General features: G+C 41.9%; 1 long non-coding RNA gene across 1 annotated transcript; it reads left to right on the forward strand.

Annotated features, from left to right (window-relative positions):
- The first annotated feature begins 10,450 nt into the window (after positions 1-10,450).
- On the forward strand, positions 10,451-12,558 carry LOC110525578. The gene is made up of 2 exons (XR_005052202.1): positions 10,451-10,534; positions 10,981-12,558. It is a non-coding gene; the product is annotated as an uncharacterized LOC110525578 (long non-coding RNA).
- Positions 12,559-21,666: the final 9,108 nt, after the last annotated feature.

Below are 21,666 nucleotides of genomic sequence, written 5' to 3' on the forward strand. Positions count from 1 at the left end.
GATGGAGCCATAGTGTCTCCTGACCCCTCCTGTCTCAGCCTCCAGTATTTATAATGCCGTAGTTTGTGTCGGGGGGCTATCCTATCCTATCCTGTCCGGTGTCCTGTGTGAATTTAAGTGTGTTCTCTCTAATTCTCTCTTTCTTTCTCTGTCTCGGAGGACCTGAGCCCTAGGACCATGCCTCAGGACTACCTTGCATGATGACTCCGTGCTGTCCACCTGGCCGTGCTGCTGCTCCAGTTTCAACTGTTCTGCCTGTGATTATTATTATTTGACCATGCTGGTCATTTATGAACATTTGAACATCTTGGCCATGTTCTGTTATAATCTCCACCCGGCACAGCCAGAAGAGGACTGGCCACCCCACAGCCTGGTTCCTCTCTAGGTTTCTTCCTAGGTTTTGGCCTTTCTAGGGAGTTTTTTGATTTTGATAAGAGAATCTATCTCCTATGAACTCTGCATAAGTAAGTAGCCACGCCCCGAGTAAGGTCGGAGAGCATGTCAGACGGACGGAGCCGTCCGCTTTGGCCAGAGTGCATAAAAAGCCTTGGTAACAAAGTGAACATTAGACCAGAAAAGCGTGGAACGGTCACTACATGTCTGAAATGGTTGGAACTTTGAACCTCAACACGAGGTGAAGAAAATGAACTCACCTACCAGACCAGGACGAAATGGCTATAAAGTACGTTGCCGTACCAATGATTCTCGCCTCTCAGACAATCACTTGTACGGCTATGAAGTTCTGAGGAAACACCCCAATGGACACCGGACAACTAAGAAGGAGGTTATTGTGACCTCTTGTGGACAATCAGAGCCTTACACGTGAGGAGACCCAACCAAACCCCTTTCCAAGAAGATTTGGTTTTGACAGGGATAGACGAAGGCATTCACACGTAAATACATTCATGATTTCTTACTCCAAATGGGCCGTGGTTCATGTGCAAAGTAAATGATTACTGTGAGAGTAGTTTCCAAATGTATCAACGATAAGTCTCTTTCACTCTTCCTCCCACTTTTGGTAAACAAGCAGTCATGTTAGTCCGCTAGGGACTTTTCTTTATGTATTAGGTGTATGTTTATTCTGTGTTATTATTTAGTTAACTAGTAAATAAATAATTAACCTCTGGGATATGTGGGATGGTAGCGTCCCACCTCGCCAACAGCCAGTGAAAGTGCAGGGCGACAATTTCAAAACAACAGAAATCTCATAATTAAAATTCCTTAAGCATACAAGTATTTTACACCATTTTAAAGATAAGATTCTCGTTAATCCAGCCACAGTGTCTGATTTCAAAAATGCTTTACAGCGAAAGCACTACAAATGATTATGTTTGGTCACCACCAACTCACAGAAAAGCAGTCACAAAATGCACAAATAGAGAAAATGAATCACTAACCTTTGATGATCTTCATCAGATGACACTCATAGGACTTCATGTTACACAATACATGTATGTTTTGTTCGATAAAGTGCATATTTATATAAAAAAAATCTCATTTTACATTGGCGCTTTACGTTCAGTAGTTCCAAACCATGCGGTGATTGAGCAGAGAGCCACATCTATTTACAGAAATACTCATTATAAATGTTGATCAAAATACAACTGTTATACATGGAATTAGAGAGAAACTTCTCCTTAATACAACCGCTGTGTCAGATTTAAAAAAAACTTTACGGAAAAAGCAAACCATGCAATAATCTGAGTACAGCTTTCAGACAACAAAGCAGCCAAAAAGATATCCGCCATATTGGGTAGTCAACAGTAGTCATAAATAGCATTATAAATATTCACTTACCTTTGATGATCTTCATCAGAATGCACTCCCAGGAATCGCTGTTCCACAATAATAAATGTTTGTTTTTTTCGATAATGTCCATATAGCTTCTTTTGTTAGGGCGTTTGATAAACAAATCCAAAAGCGCTTTCAGGTCCAGCCGAACGTCGGACGAAAAGTTCAAAATGTTCCACTACAGCCCGTAGAAACTTGTCAAACTAAATATAGAATCAATCTTTAGGATGTTTTTATCATAAATCTTCAATAATGTTCCAACCGGAGAATTCCTATGTCTGTAGAAAAGCTATGGAATGAGAGCTAACTCTCTCGTGACCGCGCCTCAGAGCCTGTGGCAATCTACCAGACACTTGACTCATTCCTCTCTCATCCGGCCCCCCTTCACAGTAGAATCCTCAAACAAAGTTCTAAAGACTGTTGACATCTAGTGGAAGCCTTAGGAAGTGCAACATAACCAATATCCCACTGTATCTACAATAGGGGCTGAGTTTTTTTTTTTAACTACAAGCCTCAGATTTCCCACTTCCTCGTTGGATTTTTCTCTGGTTTTTACCTGCCATATGAGTTCTGTTATACTCACAGACAACATTCAAACAGTTTTAGAAACTTCAGAGTGTTTTCTATCCAATACTAATAATAATATGCATATTTTAGCATCTGGGACAGAGTAGCAGGCAGTTTACTCTGGGCACCTTATTCATCCAAGCTACTCAATACTGCCCCCCTGTCACCAAGAAGTTAAACCATTTTGTGTAGTACTGAATCACGAGTAAGGCTGGATTTTTTTGCAGATCCAAGAAGTTTGACTGTTTAGAATGATGATATGATAAGAGGTTATGATTAATATGTTGACTGTTTTATGGATGTTATAGACCTTATAGAGTTTATTTTGGGAGATATAACAACTTCTTCCGTGGTGCCCCAAATCCTAATGAGTTCACTGCTACATGATTAATTTAATCGGGTAACAATTAAACCTAGTTAAATAAATAGCAGTCATCAGATTAATGACAGTAAAGTCATGACACCATGGTGATTACATTGTTACAAAGATAATTTACCCAATGAGTCCCACTGCGACACCGGCGTGATTTGGACTTGAACCACTTTTGTTTCAGGGTTGTACCATTGGATTTGTCTATTTATCCTGCATATGTTGGTACCAAACATTATTCTGTGTGATTAATGGGGGCTGAGCAAGAGCTGTGTTTGTGAGACAATGGCAGATCCCGAAGGGGCCCGGGGCCTGGTCTTTTTACAAAAACATCGGTAGAGTCCGAATGGCTTGAGTTACAAACTATTAAAAGCTGTCTATGAAAAGCTGAGACTCACAGACACACATGTAACATGCTTTGCTCTATGACGCTCACAAGCTATGCAACTTGTTAAAAGGTAAGGGGTTTGTCTACATAGAAGATTATAGGAAATCCAAGGACATATTTTATATAATACTGTAATAAGCTCATAGTTGCTTTCACAAATTCCACACGGTTGTCACGGACTAGTTGCATATTAATATTTCTCACTGAGCAGACAATCTCTGTACTTACAGCGTTCATATACATTTATTTGTATGATGTTGCTTTGAAACAATTGCTTTGGAAGACCTCAATTGTCACTAAAACTCAAATGTATGCAACTGTTTGTCAAATTGTTTTGTGGTCTACTTGAAGCCCTTGATGTCCTGAAAAGAAAATTGTAAAAACACTTCTTTGTGAGGCTAAATATAAGGGCTGGACATATAGATAAATGAAAGTCAGATAAATGAAAACAAACATTTATGATAGCCTAGCGTTAAAGCATGTTCAATCCTCCATACAAGTGGTGATCGATCCAATAGGCCCCCTTAGGAGGTGGCTTGCGAAAGCATATAGCACTGTGCAACTGAGGCATACTCAGGGCTGCAGTAAAATATAGTTGGACCCTCTCGTAGGAGGAGATTCTCTCACTACTGGTGTTGACAGATAGCGTTATCTACGTAAGGCAGGTCTAAGCCTGCTCCTCCTGCAGAAAAATGAATCATTTATATTTCTTGCTTTTTTTTAGTCATCTTTCCTTCCACAGCACGGGGTGTAATTGTTCTATCGTCACCCCTGCTATTTAACATTTTTACAACCCTTTCTCTCCCCCTTTGTTTTTTTTTGAACATCCACCTCCATACACGCATCATAAATCAAGATGATTATTCTCCTGTGCTTAGTTTTGTCTACTCTATTAACAACATTTCCTTACTTTCCTCCTAGGCCACTACAGGGAACCGGATACATGTGGCATGGTCATATCCGTTTCTCACACTCCTCCCTTAACCACATCTGGGGATATCTTCTGGCATGGCAGGAAACCAGCCCTGATCTGATACACCTGCACTGCTCTCCACTTCTGGATTGGTCAAAACGGAGACTTTTCTCCACCTCTTATTGGCTGACCCACAACTGCCCCCTTTATTCCTCTACTCTGGTTGGCTGTGGGGCCAGGCCGGTGGTTGGCAGGGCTGGGGGCTGCAGGTGATGTTTATGTTGGAGCTATTCATGCCTCAATCTTATCTGATGCCATTTAGATTCAGAATGTCACCGTGCTCGGTGAACCATAGCCTCACCTTACCACAGCAATACACTACCCTCCTTCAAGACTTGCTTGGGAGAAGGGGGGGGGGGGGGGATTGAGGAAAAAATAATGGCAAAGCATAGGGGAGCAAGCAACAGAATTTCTGGAACATTACCATGTGATGACACACTGTTATCAACTCCCTGTAATGACTTGTGGACAGAATAATCTTTAAATTGCTTGTGCCGTCTTTAAAACGGCTCTTTTGTGGCTGCCACGCCTGCATACTGCGGTGGAGACCGTTATTTACAAAAGCCCCGGGAATCAATGGGGACATTATAGTGGGAGTGTGGTACTGCCTCCGTCAATTACTGTAGCATATAGTCTCTGGCTCCAGTATAGGGCTCTTCTACAGTGTTAATCCCCTGAGAATAGTCTGTGTGTGGAGTTGACACAGTAGCTAACAAGAATATACAGACAGAAAAGAGCAGACTATAGGCTCTTGGATTGGAAAAGAGCAAAGTGAACCAGACAAAAAAGGAGACGCTATACCTTTATTGTCTTGTCTTTACTGTTACTGAATGGTAGGTTTGCAGTGTAATATGTTGTTTTGAGTGTTTCATATTCTTCATGTGATTGTGGTGTAGGCCGTCATTGTAAATAAACATTTATTTATAACTCACTTACTGAGCTACACATCACTGCCAGACCCAAATACGCTCTCTCTCTCTCATACACACAGAGTACACAGACTCACTTTTACTGTGTGCGTGCATGCATGCACGTTTAGTTGCGTAAACAACACAACAGAGATATCCCATTAAGCACTATAAAGTTAATTAATAACAAACAGTTGAGCCATATGGGCCCTGGTCAAAAGTAATGAATTGTGTAGTGAATAGGGTGCCATTTGGGATGCGGACTAGGTAACAGAGATGCCTCAGATGCTCCTGGTAGAGAGGAAAACCCCCAGAGCTCATTTCCACGGTCCTTGGGGAAATTAGAGGAGGGGAGGACATGGATGATTATGAAGGAAATGGCCTCTCATGAACTCTGTAGTAACCTGAGCTGGGCATACAGCTGGAGAAATAAGGGTATTGGGTATTAGGGATGTACGATATTTCGGTGAACATATCGGAATCAGAAGATATTAGCTAAAAATGCCAACATCATTATCTGCCTGATGTCTAGTTCAACGCCGATGTGCAAAACCGATGTCAAAGCTGACGTGCATACCTATATAACTTCGGTACATAACATAATGACGCCACGTAAAATGTTGCGCTACACATGCAACACAGCATTTCATACCTAGCCCACAATGTCTGCTGTGTGGATCGAGCAGTCAACAAGTCGAGCAGTCATTTGAAAGAGTAAGAACATTTCAGCAAGACAACTCAAAGGCGAAATCCATTAACGCCAAGACAATGGAATCCATTGCCCTTGACAATCAACCGTTCTCTGTCATGGGTGATGTTGGCTTTCGCTGACTGGTCGAGCACCGGTACACACTACCAAGTATGCTATTTTTCAGATGTTGCTCTACTGGACATACACAATAATAGCGTCACTGCTGTTAGCTTAACGACGTACTATGGAATGCCATTTGGGTCATTGTTTGTCAAAAAAGATACACGTCAAGTAACACTATTTGATGCGTTAAATAAGCTTTTGTTTGACATGTCAAAAAACAATTATATTATAGATTGTTGTCTCAATTTGCACGTGCCAGCCAAGCGCCACCACTACCATCAGTAGCCAGTAACACTGTTAAAGCTGTACAAAAAAGTCTGCGAACACCGGCCATGAACGATGTGTTTACAATACCGCGTTGGTAATAAAGCATTGTTTGTTTGACCGCAAGTTCTGGGGTAGCTAGCTTTAGCTTGGTACCTAGCTAGCACCAATACAACCAGCCTGAAAACAGTGACCAGAAGAAACTGTCATTTTCATTATTCTTAAGGTTATTTAGATGATGACACCTAACTATATAGTTAGATAGCTAGCTAACTATAGCTACTGAAACAGATTGTTTTTTTTGCTATGTTTGACTAGGCAAGTCAAATAGTGTTATTTGTCGTGTATGTTTTTTGACACTCACAGACCAAACGGCGTTCCATAATATGAGAAATCCTGCTTTAGAATGAAACGACTGAACAAATGAACCCATGAAACTGCACAGCAAGTAAGTGAAATACATTTTTGGTCAGTGTGGGGTGTGTTTGTATTTGTGTGTGTAATCTTTATTTAACTAGGCAAGTCAGTTAAGAACAAATTCTTATTTACAATGACGGGCTACCCCGGCCAAACCCAGACGATGCTGGGCCAATTGTGCTCCCAATCACGGCCGGATGTGATACAGCCTGGATTCTAACCAGGGACTGTAGTGACTCCTCTTGCACTGAGATGCAGTGTCTTAGACTGCTGCGTCCGTGTGTATCAACTATTTAACTGTTCTAGAATGCTTAAAAGGCCGCAAAAATGTTAAATATCGGTATCGTTTTTTGGGGCAAGGAAAATATTGGATATTGGTATCGGCCAAAAATGTAATTTTCGGTACATCACTATTGGGTATTCCTTTTCAGGGAAGGATGGAGGGGAAAGGGGGGGAGTGTTTCGTGGAGAAATGACAAGATTATGTTGATAATACTGTTATTGCATCAAATGGTTGTTTTATGCAACAAAATGGGCTTCTTAGAACTCTATTGTGTCTGTGTGAAGTGAGAGGAGTTTCTGAGATTTAACTCTAGTAACTTTATTTATTTGTCTTGTCCTCTCTCGGAGCCCACATTCCATAGAATGAGTTGGTGTTTGTGTGCCGGGAGGTGCTGGGAAGTACCGGGAGGTACTGGGGTGGAGATGGCTCCGGTATGGATAACAATGAGAATAACTTGGTTTTGGGGGCCAGACCCTGGTTTCTACACAATGAGAACAGTCTTTACAGCAGTATCTTTCATACAAATCCTAAATCCTAACCATGTGACCCATTCCATACATCTGTTGTTTGTCATGAACATTTGTCATGAACATTTATAGCACTTTGCTATGAAATGCTGTGGCTCAAATCCGCTCGTTGGGCTCTCAACAAATCACCTACAGGTGGGTCGTCGACCAGCTTCATTATTGCAATAATTAATTGTTTTGAATAAAGTAATATCCTGATTAGTGATTGACCTTGACTCTTCTCATTATTGGTTAGAATTTCCACGATGGGTTGTGTATGTGCAAGTAAACGTACAGTGCCTTGCAAAAGTATTCGGCCCCCTTGAACTTTGCGACCTTTTGCCACATTTCAGGCTTCAAACATAAAGATATAAAACTGTATTTTTTTGTGAAGGATCAACAACAAGTGGGACACAATCATGAAGTGGAACGACATTTATTGGATATTTCAAACTTTTTTAACAAATCAAAAACTGAAAAATTGGGCGTGCAAAATTATTCAGCCCCTTTAAGTTAATACTTTGTAGCGCCACCTTTTGCTGCGATTACAGCTGTAAATCGCTTGGGGTATGTCTATCAGTTTTGCACATCGAGAGACTGACATTTTTTCCCATTCCTCCTTGCAAAACAGCTCGAGCTCAGTGAGGTTGGATGGAGAGCATTTGTGAACAGCAGTTTTCAGTTCTTTCCACAGATTCTCGATTGGATTCAGGTCTGGACTTTGACTTGGCCATTCTAACACCGGGATATGTTTATTTTTGAACCATTCCATTGTAGATTTTTCTTTATGTTTTGGATCATTGTCTTGTTGGAAGACAAATCTCCGTCCCAGTCTCAGGTCTTTTGCAGACTCCATCAGGTTTTCTTCCAGAATGGTCCTGTATTTGGCTCCATCCATCTTCCCATCAATTTTAACCATCTTCCCTGTCCCTGCTGAAGAAAAGCAGGCCCAAACCATGATGCTGCCACCACCATGTTTGACAGTGGGGATGGTGTGTTCAGCTGTGTTGCTTTTACGCCAAACATAACGTTTTGCATTGTTGCCAAAAAGTTCAATTTTGGTTTCATCTGACCAGAGCACCTTCTTCCACATGTTTGGTGTGTCTCCCAGGTGGCTTGTGGCAAACTTTAAACAACACTTTTTATGGATATCTTTAAGAAATGGCTTTCTTCTTGCCACTCTTCCATAAAGGCCAGATTTGTGCAATATACAACTGGTTGTTGTCCTATGGACAGAGTCTCCCACCTCAGCTGTAGATCTCTGCAGTTCATCCAGAGTGATCATGGGCCTCTTGTCTGCATCTCTGATCAGTCTTCTCCTTGTATGAGCTGAAAGTTTAGAGGGACGGCCAGGTCTTGGTAGATTTGCGGTGGTCTGAAACTCCTTCCATTTCAATATTATCGCTTGCACAGTGCTCCTTGGGATGTTTAAAGCTTGGGAAATCTTTTTGTATCCAAATCCGGCTTTAAACTTCTTCACAAGAGTATCTCGGACCTGCCTGGTGTGTTCCTTGTTCTTCATGATGCTCTCTGTGCTTTTAACGGACCTCTGAGACTATCACAGTGCAGGTGCATTTATACGGAGACTTGATTACACACAGGTGGATTGTATTTATCATTAGTAGTCATTTAGGTCAACATTGGATCATTCAGAGATCCTCACTGAACTTCTGGAGAGAGTTTGCTGCACTGAAAGTAAAGGGGCTGAATAATTTTGCACGCCCAATTTTTCAGTTTTTGATTTGTTAAAAAAGTTTGAAATATCCAATAAATGTCGTTCCACTTCATGATTGTGTCCCACTTGTTGTTGATTCTTCACAAAAAAATACAGTTTTATATCTTTATGTTTGAAGCCTGAAATGTGGCAAAAGGTCGCAAAGTTCAAGGGGGCCGAATACTTTCGCAAGGCACTGTATGTGTGTGTGTATCTGAACCCTACTCTCACTACATTGGCTTCTTTTCGGTGTTGGTGCCGAGTAGTTCTGCAGCTAGAGGAGTAGTGTGTTTATGTTTCTTGTCAAGCGGAGTACGTTTCCTCTCTGTGCAGCAAGGCGGACACATCAGCGCTGTGTGGAGAGGGGACGTGAGGGACGGTGGAGGCACAGGAGTGTTGGGCTGGTCTGTTCCGCTGTCTGTGTACATGCACAAACACACACACACACACACGGAGTCTGTTGCCCAGGGCAGGCTCACGCTCCTGCGGGTTAGCGTGTGTTATTCTGCCAAACGCAACCAGACCCTGGTTGCCATTCTCTGGTGGCTTTCATAGGAAAGCATCTTAACTGCTATAAAGTTATGATGGTAATCAATCAGACCCAAGTCAAACTGTAACTGTTTGCCCTTTTAGGTTTTGGTTGGAAAAGTTATGGCTATGGAATCTTGTGTTGTCCATTCTGAAATTAAAATTGTTATTATGTCGACTAGGGGGCAGCATAGGTCTGGCTATGTGGCAATGTAAGTGTTGTGAGGGAGAATTCAGTCTGAGTATGAGGTAATCTTCTAAGGTTCATTCACTTTTCATTCACATTCTCAGTCCGGTAATTCTCTCTACTTTAAATTCTCAATACTAGCTAGTTCAACCGTATTCTTTATTGTAAACTAAAAATAATAATTTGAATGACACAAACATATTCCTCACATTGGATTCCACTCTTATTCGTAAGAACAGCTACATCACATACACATGAGATTATAAAATAAATAAAAACATTTGTCCAACCCCTCCAGTTCCACCTTCTTCTATGATGGCACTGCAGTGGATAGCAGCCGTCTTACGGGCTCCTGACCAATTCTGCTAATATTTCACTCTGATCTTTACTTTCTTTTGTACATAATGTTTTTGCCATCATTTCCTATGACTGGAAACAGCTTCTGGACATCAGAACAGGGATTGTTAACCTTGAATTAGACAACTTTTTTTACTTCTCTTTCTGCTCCGGACATTCTGCATACTCCATACCAGACCCTAATCCCCGGGACTCGAAAGAGGAAGCGGCGGCAAAAGACAGGCAAGTGAGCCGGCACCCTGACTAGACTACGTCGTCGAGCAAGTAGTCCATCATTGCCTTCTGTTATATTGGCGTACGTGCAGTCACTGGAGAACAAACTAGATGAGCTCTGTTCTAGGGTATCCTGTCAACGGGACCTGAAAACGGTAATATCCTATGTTTTTCAGAGTCGTGGCTGAATGAGGACACGGATATATATCGTGCTGGTTTTTCTACGCATCTTCAAGACCGGACAGCGAACTCGGGTAAGTCGAAGGAGGAAGGGTATGTGTCCCTTTGTTAACAACAGCTAGTGCGCTATCTCTAACGTTAAGGAAGTCTAGAGTTTTTGCTCACCTGCGCTAGAATACCTCATGATAACCTGCAGACCATACTATTTACCAATAGTTTATCTATATTTTTCGTAGCAGTCTATTTACCACCACAGCCTGGTGCTGGCACTATTTTTGTACTGCATATATTTTGTACAGTTCGTGCAGAGAGTAAGATGATGATCTGGGTTGCTGCATTGCATAACATGCTATTCGTGCTGTTTCTTATCAGATGCATTGTAATTTTCATGTAAACTTGAATTCTTTTTGGAAACCATTGAATCGGCCCAGTCAACATTGCCAAACCAGCACGTATGCAGAGAGTATGATGATATGTGGTGTCTATTGCATGATGTGCTATTCATGCTGTTTCCTATCAGATAATATCCATAACTGGTGCTACATGCTGGACTCTTTGTCGATGATTGTTCACAACGCAAGAAGAGTACTGTTACAGTGGTGCTGTGACCGTTCTTCTAGATCATCCTTCGCTGGGCTTCCATTCCAGAAGTTTGCTGTGGTTTCCATTGGAGAATCAGATAAGAGTTTGCTAGTGCAGTTTGACCTGTATCTCATTTCGCTCCAGGAGGGCACCAGTGCCTTATATTTCTCAGTACTGAAGTGTTTTGATGATTTTTGCTATTGAGACACTTGCTATATTCATTGGGACTTCACTGATAAGTCATATAATCTTCATTGGATTTGTTTATTTACAATTCTAATGTATATATTATATAACTAGGGTGGGTTTTTATCAGTGTAGTTGAGATTTTTGGTAACACTTTACTTAACACCCAGCATCATAACACATTATGACACAGGGATAACCATAATTATGATATAACTTGTCATAATATGGTCAGAACACTGTCATGACTCATTTACACCTGTTGTGACATACTGTACCGGTCAAATGTTTGGACACACCAACTCATTCAAGGGTTCTTCTTCATTTTTACTATTTTCTACATTGTAGAATAATATTAAAGACAAACTATGAAATAACACACAACACAAAACCTGGATGGTAAATTGCTAAGGTTGGTAGCGAAATACATTGTGACTCCTGTTTGTCACACCTTCAATTTTAGCCAAGAACAAGACATGGAGGGAGGCAAAGGTCATTCTGCTTCCCAAGAATAGCAGAGCACTCTTTAATGGTTAAGTTATTTTACAGAAAACAAATTAACAACAGACACACATAGCCCCCGGTCTCAAGAATCCCTAGATAATTTGTTTTATTGGGTGTGCTCACCTAGTCTATAGTTGTTAGGATAATTGCCGTAAGGGAAATACTACTGTTAGTAAAGTACCATGGATAAGGTCGTTAATACTGTGAAGGTAAAAAAAAAATGCATTGTGCTTTTGTCAGTATTTGTATTTATTATGGATCCCCGTTAGCTGCTGCCAAAGCAGCAGCTACTCTTCCTTGGGGTCAGAAAAATTAAGGCAGTTTATACCATTTTAAAAACATTACAATACATTCACAGATTTCACAACACACCTTAGGCCCCTACTCCACCACTACCACCTATCTAGAGTACTAAATCCATGTGTATGTATTGTGCTTATGTTATCGTGTGTGTGCATGTGTCTTTGCCAATGTTAGTCTTGCTTCACAGTCCTCGCCGTTCCATAAGGTGTTGCGATGTTATATAATGTTTAGATTAGTGTATTATATCATCCACACCCAATAGCCAACTCTAGTGCACTATATACCCTGTAAAGGGGTTACTGTAAATTTGACAGTTTACAGGCAGCTCGGTGGAAAGTAAAATTATTTATTTCATATTACAGTACACCCATTGTAATATAAATATGGTATCAAAGCAAGTACTGTGTAATAACATGCAGTACCATACCATAACATTGGCTGTATTATACTGTAAGAACGTACATTGTACCGTAATCCAAATAGATGGATGAATTAAATGAATGGATTAATTAAATTCATTGAAGGGATGGGTTTGTATTTTACAGTATTTTACTGACATTTCAAGGGTTGGTGCAAGCAGGTTGGCTGCAAGGTACATATTTATATTTGCACTTCTAGAGGTCTTAACAAAGGCTTACAAACTGGCAGCAACTACAGGGCAAAACACAACAAAAGGACATAGCAAAACCCTCAACCATTTAAGGTTCAAGACTTGCTGCCACTCCAATCTGTCCCCTCCACAAATTAATGAGGCACTATAACCACATAGGAATTAAATTGGCACAGCATTCCACTCAAAGGTGCAACAAATATAGCCTCTTACAAGGCACACCTCAGAATATGTTAATGAGCCAGAAACAACAATATACCATGCACCCAATAGTGGTCAAAGGGTTTTTGGCACTCCAAAGATACAGTAAAAACTGGATTCTGAGGGGTGGAATTACAGTACCATTCTAAATACAGGAATTATTTCCCTGCCCACAAACCTTTCCCACAATGCACCATCATTTATAGTATGCTGCAGTAAAACATTTGAGTATTTTACTGTTAATAATAACAAAACGACTATATAATTTACAGTTTTCTTTTACAGTGTAGGGAATAGGGCTTTGTTTCATTATTTCAGATTTATCACTGGTCCGTTCGCCTGTATTCTCTTTCATATACCTTTAGTGTAATTCATGGCATACAATCATGCAACTAACTGTGACTTGCTGACACTGAGTTATTCCATTTTGGAGTTGTTCCCAGACCTTGAAACTATGGGGCAGTTGGGTAGTGACATGGGGCACCAGACGGATGGTCAGTCCCAGGAGAGGAGACGGCAGGGTTTGACCAAAGCACAGTCACCCAGGGTTGCAGTGTTCAGCAGCCCAATGCTGGCTGGCACTCATCCAGACTGGTAGACTGGTACCTCTGCAACCCCCCCAGACTGCCACTGCACAAGACTGACCAACCAGTGGGAAACAAAGGGAATATTTTTGAAAGATTAGTGGAATCTGTGTGAGTAGCTGGACAGGTAGGATGACTGACAGTGAAGGTGAACAGGTGGTCACGTGTCAGGTGACAGAGGAATGGATGAGACTGAGGCAGGAATTCCTTTAACCATAAAGTGGTATATTTACTGAGTAGTCTGTGCTGCATCACAAAGGAAACAAATAACATGTATCCAATCAGATTCATAATCAAAGATCAAATCATATCATTCATTATTAACACAAGTTAGGGAGGTCAACAGTTCAGTTCATTAAGTCAATAGTAATCATCCGCGAGTCATTTAGGCTCGTAACTATTTATCATAAATCATGAAAGAATACAAACAGTGAATGGTTATACAATCTATAATCCCCATCAAAGTCAATCAGTTAGCAAACAATGACGTTTCTCATTTCACTCTTTCAATTATCTTCATGTGTACATATAATTCATTTCAATACATATGAACCATATCGATTGCATAATTGGCCTATGAGGATCCGTAGGGCCGTGATCATTGACAATTCACATTACACAATATGTTTGAAGCGTGCGCTCCAAGCCGCGCTCCGCGGTAAAACCTATAAACAATAACTGAATGGCCCACTCTCCCGATCGCCACAGATAATTCAGATGAAAGGTAACATAGTCGGTGGACTTACGTGGATTCATGGACGCACAGAACTTCTGGATCAGTTGGAGTTAAGGAAGAGAAAGCAGCGAGATCAGGCGATGGCAATTTCCTCCTTTTATGGAGTTGAGATCTGTCGGACATTTCCACCTGACCTAATTAGAGCGCCCCTGGTCCAGCTGAGTAAATGGCAATGAATTAAAGGAGTATTCCACCAACTCCATGGGCCTTTTCTACAATTTTCATTTCTGCAATGCCAGGCCTACAAATGGAGGAGAGGAAACAATGGTCAAAGTGATCACATGGATAAATTGTTGTTATAATTGTGCTGACCTGAACAAAATCAAAATCCTACACTTGAGTTGCTTACCACAGCGACATTGAATGTTCCTGACCGGCCTAGTTACAGTTTTGACTTAAATCATCTTGAAAATCTATGGTAAGATATGAAAATGGCTACCTAACAATGATCAACAACCAACTTGACAGAGCTTGAATTTAAAAAATAATGTGCAAATATTATATGTGCAAATATTGTACAGTCCAGGTGTGCAAAGCTCTTAGAGACTTACCCAGAAAGACTCACTGCTGTAATAGCTGCCAAAGGTGATTTTCACACGATTCTGTCATATGTAGCACAATTTGAAATGGTGTTTTTTACATTGGATAAAAGTAAACTTGCGGCCTCCTGGGTGGAGCAGTGGTCTGCATCGCAGTGCTAGCTGTGCCACCAGAGACTCTGGGTTCGAGCCCAGGCTCTATCGCAGCCGGCCGTGACCGGGAGGTCCATGGGGCGACGCACAATTGGCCTAGCGTCGTCCGGTTTAGGGAGGGTTTGGCCGGTAGGGTTGTCCTTGTCTCATCGCGCACTAGCGACTCCTGTGGCGGGGCGGGCGCAGTGCATGCTGACCAGGTCGCTAGGGGCACGGTGTTTCCTCGGACACGTTGGTGCGGCTGGCTTCCGGGTTGGATGCGCGTTGTGTTAAGAAGCAGTGCGGCTTGGTTGGGTTGTGTTTCGGAGGACGCATGACTCTCGGTCGTCTCTTCCGAGCCCGTACAGGAGTTGTAGTAATGAGACAATATAGTAACTACTAAAAACAATTGGATACTACGAAATTCGGGCGAAAAAAGGGGGTAAAATTCAACAACAACAAAAAAGAAAATGGCCATTGAATATTTTGGTACACCTACTGGAGAGATCTTTTTTGTCTACACCCATTCAGCATTGTTCACACCCTCTTAAATTTTAGCCCCACCCAGCTCTTTAAGGATTCACATGAGGCCATGTATTAAACAACCAAAGATTTCAGGACTAAAGACTGGTTTATACTACGGGTGTGTTAGGAAATTCAATCTGGAGTGCCATAATGTGCTCAGAGCGTGCTCTGGGTGTTCGTAATCTTTGAGCGTTGTCGGATTGTCAGCAATTTGCTCTCGGAGCGTTAAGAGCGCACACTGACTGGACACTCTGGCCGAGGAGTAGGGTTGATCCGAGCGTTCTGACCTAACAGTCATGCACCCAAGCTAACTGGCTAACGTTGGCTAGCTTGCTAGCTACTTCCAGACACAAATGAGGGAACAGCTCACTCTGACCATTTTACTTGCCCTTGAGGAGCTGCTTAAGGCTGTTTTTATGTTATCCAGAGCATTGGTGACTGCAACTGTGCTGCTGGCAACAATTTAATTACACTTTTTTGCCAACTTTTACTGACACCGGCCATATTCAACGAGTGTTCAGCGTTCGTAAATTTGTCAGTTATTCTGCACTCTGGTGCATCTCTGTTACACTCAGACTAGAGTGCTCTGAAATCGGAGTAGGCAGCCAAAGCAAATTTACCAGCCACGTCTATCGACAATTTTCGCAGTGACATCATGAACATTATTGAAATGGTTACTTGCATAGTGGAGTCTTTTGTTTAGACATGTAGTTAGCTATTTAAACAATAAACCATAATCCCAACTCATAAATGTAATACCCTGCATGAATCTGCAGGTAGCTAACCAACCAGGTTCAATGTTAGCTAGCTAACATTAGGCTATAACTAGCAATGCAAAAAGCTCTGAGATACAAATAATATTACTACACTGATCATACATGGAACCTTAACTAGCGAGCCAGCCAGATAATGTTAGCTAGCTAGCTAAAAATATGCTTTAACTTGATATGAAAACAACTTTCTGACAAAATTAGAAATGTGTAATATTGGAAAATGTAGCTAATTAGACTATCTTACCCGTATACATGGATGTACGCTTCTCCCTTTCTGTCACGGATGCCATGGTTGCCTTGCACCATGCCCAAACCGGACGCACGTGCAAATTGATTTTGTCCCCCCACACCAAACGCAATCACGACACACAGATTGAAATATCAAAACAAACTCTGAACCAAATATATTAATTTGGGGACAGGTCGAAAAGCATTAAACATTGCAGTTGCTAGCTAATGTGTCCTATTTAGCTAGCTTGCTGTTGTAGCTAATTCGTCCTGGGATATGAACGTTGAGTTATTTTACCTGAAATGCACAAGGTCCTCTACTCTGACAATTAATCCACACATAAAACGGTCAGTTAAATCTTTTTAGTCATCTCTCCTCCTTCCAGGCTTTTTCTTCTTTGGACTTTATATGGCTATTGGCATCTAACTTTCATAATAAGGTGTATTACCACAACTGACCAACCGACCTCAGTTCATCTTTCAATCACCCACATGGGTATAATAACCAATGAGGAGATGTCAAGTGGGTATATACTTCTATGTGCTTGCACCGTGTTCAGCGTTCAACATCTATGTGTACATTTATTTTGCAACACTCGCGCACATGACTCGAGTGGTATGGTCAGCATATAAATTTGAAGATGTAATCGTAGACGGGTGTTTTATACAACAGTTTGTGTTCTCTTTTCAACTCTGCATATTTGCAATCAAACACCATAATTTTCTCAATCTCCTTAGCTGTCATACTGTAATTCCACTGTGCATTCCACTAATTTCAAAACTCGGTCTTCCAGAAAGTGGAGAGCAACATTTTTGCAGCTTTACTACGTGATCTCTTTCAAAAAAAAATAGTTAGATATGAATACCTACACATACTGACCAGCTCATGTTATAGACAGAAGTGTGCTAGATGGCAGACCAATCCGAAGTCCTCTTGGCATGTCCAGCCCACCCATTATTTCAGCCAATCATGGGTAGTAGGAAGGTTCCTCACTTTTTCTGTGGCTATAACCAACTAGGCTTGTATTTTAACAATTTTATTCGTACAGATGGCATAGAAGTTTGTTATTAAGGTACATGAAAGTTTACATATTCCAGAAGGCACTTCAGCCAAAAAAACGCATTTAGATTTTTAAAAAAAAGTTTACGTTCAAATGTCTCTCCTGTGATGTAGTGACACTCGACATTCGCCTAGTTTCCTGAAATGAGAAATATTTTGTTGACAAAAAAATGACATGGATTACAATATCCAACTTTGTAACACATTTTGGTGGAAAAGTAAAAGGGGGGTGAATACCTTCTGAAGTCACTAAATATAATTGTATTATTATAATAAAATAAATCATTGTGTGAGTGGACCTGACTAAACTGATCAATTGCCCTGGGTAGGTGAACTGAAAAAAGTTCCTGATGTAAACACACCCAGAGTTGAGCTAGAGGGCTCTGCTCTATTGTTATTCTCTCAGAAGCCCCTAGGGGCCACAGTCCACTGCCGCGTTGTGACATCACCAGCCGGAAGCACTGAGCAACAGGGATAACTGGAGACTTTATCTGGGAAGAAGTAACGAGAAGGGAAAGAAAGCTTGGATTCATCCTCGATTACCATAATAGAATTAGCCTTGGACAAACAAAGCAGGCATTAGTGCACCCGCGGTGGCATTTGGAGAAGATCCATCTGTCTTTTCTCTCTTTGCAGGCCCTTGCAGCTAAAGCAAAGGAAAAACTTCCCTTTGTTCCCCTTTCATGAATCATGCAGGATTTCGACAAGGGGCTCAAATCCTCAAACGTATGGACACTTACACACACGCTCACGTACACGCACACTGGTGTACACGCACATACACACACGCTCTTACTGGTCCGTTCTGTGCCTTTTAGCTGTATTGCTGCAAAGTCTTCCCTCTCTCAGACACACAACATATACAGACATGAAGCATGTACTGCCCATCAGTGAAGATACCATCTACAGAACTCCAAAAGCAACTTGGATTTGATTTGAACAAGCCACTGTCCAGCACTATGGTCATTTTCTCTGTCTCCCTGTCACTTTCTCCCTTTCTTCTCAGTCTCGTCTTGTCAGCCTGTACTCCCCTCATTTCTACTGTCTATTTTGTTATTTTGCGATATATAACATTTTATTGGTCACATACTACGTAAACAACCGGTGTAGGCTAACAGTGAAATGCTTACTTACGGGTCCTTTTCCAACAATGTAGAGTTAAAGATAAAAATATATAAAATAAAAATACAAATAGTGACATGAGGGATAAATACACAGTGAAAAACAATAAAAGTAAACAATAACATGGCAATATGCAGGGAGTACCAGTACCGAGTTGATGTACAGGGGTATGGGATAATTGAGGTAGCTATGTACATAATGGGGTGAAGTGACAAGGCAACAGGATAGATCATAGATCACAGAGCTCACACTGTGTGTAGACCATGTTAATTCCTTAGTGATGTGGACAACGAAGAAATTGAAGCTCTCGACCCGCTCCACTACAGCCCCATCGATGTGGATGGGGGCATGCTCACCTCTCTGTTTCCTGTAGACCACAATCAGATCATGACATTGAGGGAGAGGTTATTGTCCTGGCACCACACTGCCAGGTCTCTGACCTCCTCACTATAGGCTGCCTCATCATCGTCTGTGATCAGTCCTACCACCATCGTGTCGTGAGCAAACTTGATGATGGTGTTGGAGTCGTGCGTAGCCACACTGTCTTGTGTGGGCGGGACCAACTTCAATTTGCACACACCCGAGGGGCCCCTGTGTTGGTCAGCATGGCCGATGTGTTGTTGCCTGTACTCACTGCCTGGGGGTGGCCCTTCAGGAAGTCCAGGATCCAGTTGGAGAGGGAGGTGGTCAGTTCCAGTGTCCTGAGCTTGGGTATGAGTGTGAAGGGGACTATGGTGTTGAATGCTGAGCTATAGCCAATGAACAGCATTCTTACATAGGTATTCCTTTTGTCCAGGTGGGTGAGGCCAGTGTGAAATGCTATAGATATTACATAATCTATGCATCTGTTGGGGCGGTATGAGAATTGGAGTGGGTACAGGGTGTCTGTGATGATGTGAGCCTTGACTAGCCTTTCAAAGCATGACTACTGACCATAATTACTGACCACAACTACTGCAAACAAATCCTGACCACAATTACTGACCACAACTACTGGCCACAACCACACAACTAATGTCCACAACTATTGACCTCAACCACACAACTACCACACAACTACACCACTGTTGTCCACAACCAAAACAATCCAACTAAATACCACAACTACTGACCACAGTTACTGACCACAACCACACAAATACTAAACACACAACTACTGACCAAACAATACAACTAAATACCACAACTACTGACCATAACTACTGACCACAGTTACTGACCACAATCACCCACCCAACTACTGACAATAATTACTGACCACAACTACTGACCACAAGTAATGACCATGTCCATACTGTACCGCCCAAAGTCCCTGCAACACAACTACACAACTACTGACCACAACCATACAACTACTACCAACAACTACCGAACCCACAACCACTTACACCACACCTACTGAACACAATTATTGACCATAACTCCTAACCGCAACTACTGACCACAACCACACACCTACTAAACAGACAACTACTGACCCCAATTACTGACCAAAACAATAGAACTACAGACCTTAACTCCTGACCACATCTACTAACCACAACTACTGTACACAACCACTAAACTACTGACCACAACTAACTACCAAAATTACTCTCCACAATCACAGACAATAACCCCTGACCACAACCACACAACTATTTAATGGCTCAGACGCGAAATGAATGTGGCAGGGTCTACAGACAATCAAAGACTGCAAAGGGAAAACCAGCCACGTCAAGGACACCGACCTCTTCCTTCCGGACAAGCTAAACACCTTTTTCACCCGCTCTGAAGATAACACAGTGCCACAAACGCGGCCCTCTACCAAGGACTGTGGGCTCTTACTCACGGAGGCCACCGAGAAGAAGACATTTAAGCATGTTAACCCTCAGAAGGCTGCCAGCCCAGACGGCAAGCCGCATCCTCAGAGCTGACTGGAGCGTTTACAGACAGAATCAATCTCTCCCTATCCCAGTCCTTTCTCGAGACCAACTTCAATTTGCTTACCGCCCAATAGATCCACAGATGATGCATTCACTATCGCACTGCACACTGTCCTATCCCCTCTGGACACGAGGAATATATAAGAATATATAAGAATTATGTTCATTTACTATAGCTCAGCATTTAATGGCATACCCTCCAAGTTCATCATTAATCTCGGGGGCCTGGGTCTGAACCTCGCCCTGTGCAACTTGGTCCTGGATTTCCTGACAGGCTGCCCCCCAGGTGGTGAAGGTAGGAAACAACACCTCCACTTCGCTGATCCTCAACATAGGGACCCCACAATGGTGCGTGCTCAGTCATCTCGTGTACTTCCTGTTCACCCATGACTGCATGGCCACGCGCACCTCCAACTCAATCATCAAGTTTGCAGATGACACAACAGTAGAAGACCTGATTACCAACAATGACGAGACAGCCTTCAGAGAGGAGGTGAGGGCCCTGGGAGAGTGGTTTCAGGAAAATAACCGGCCTGAGTGATTTATGGAAGGCTCCCTGAATATAGATTCCCATGTTCATGCGTGGTTCGGACAGACCAGTTCATCACGGGGGGTAAGTTCCCAGTCATCGGCACTATCTGCAGTGCCTCTATTCACATGACTCTCTCCTAACACATATGTTGCTGCTACTATTTATTTTTTTATCCTGCTACTCAGCCACTTTACACCTGATTGTATGAATATAACTACCTCATCTGTCACTGATATCGTTATTGATATTGCTCTTGTACATTCTGTATATTATTTTGTTCTTTCTCTACTGGCATTGACACTATCTATTATTGATATTGCTACTTACTATGCAAGTAACCATTTTGCTGTACCGTTAACACCTTCTGTAGAGACCCATCCACTTAGCAAGATGTGGCTGGGGGTTATAGCATTTCTTTCACATGACCCAACAATTTAGACGTGTGTCATCTAATATTTATAATATATTTGTGTATGGACACTGTTTATTGTAGGCTATTACTTTTACCACTTAGTCTTAATTTTTTACTACAGTACTCATTGTTTAGCACATGACATCACATGTGAATCCTAAAAGAGATGGGTGGGGCTGTCTTTTTTGCGACGAGCAATCCCGGATCCGGGAGCGTAATCATAGCCTCAAACTAATTTGCATGACGCAGCGG

Source organism: Oncorhynchus mykiss, chromosome 1 (assembly GCF_013265735.2).
Source record: "Oncorhynchus mykiss isolate Arlee chromosome 1, USDA_OmykA_1.1, whole genome shotgun sequence".
In the NCBI taxonomy this organism is placed as follows: domain Eukaryota; kingdom Metazoa; phylum Chordata; class Actinopteri; order Salmoniformes; family Salmonidae; genus Oncorhynchus; species Oncorhynchus mykiss.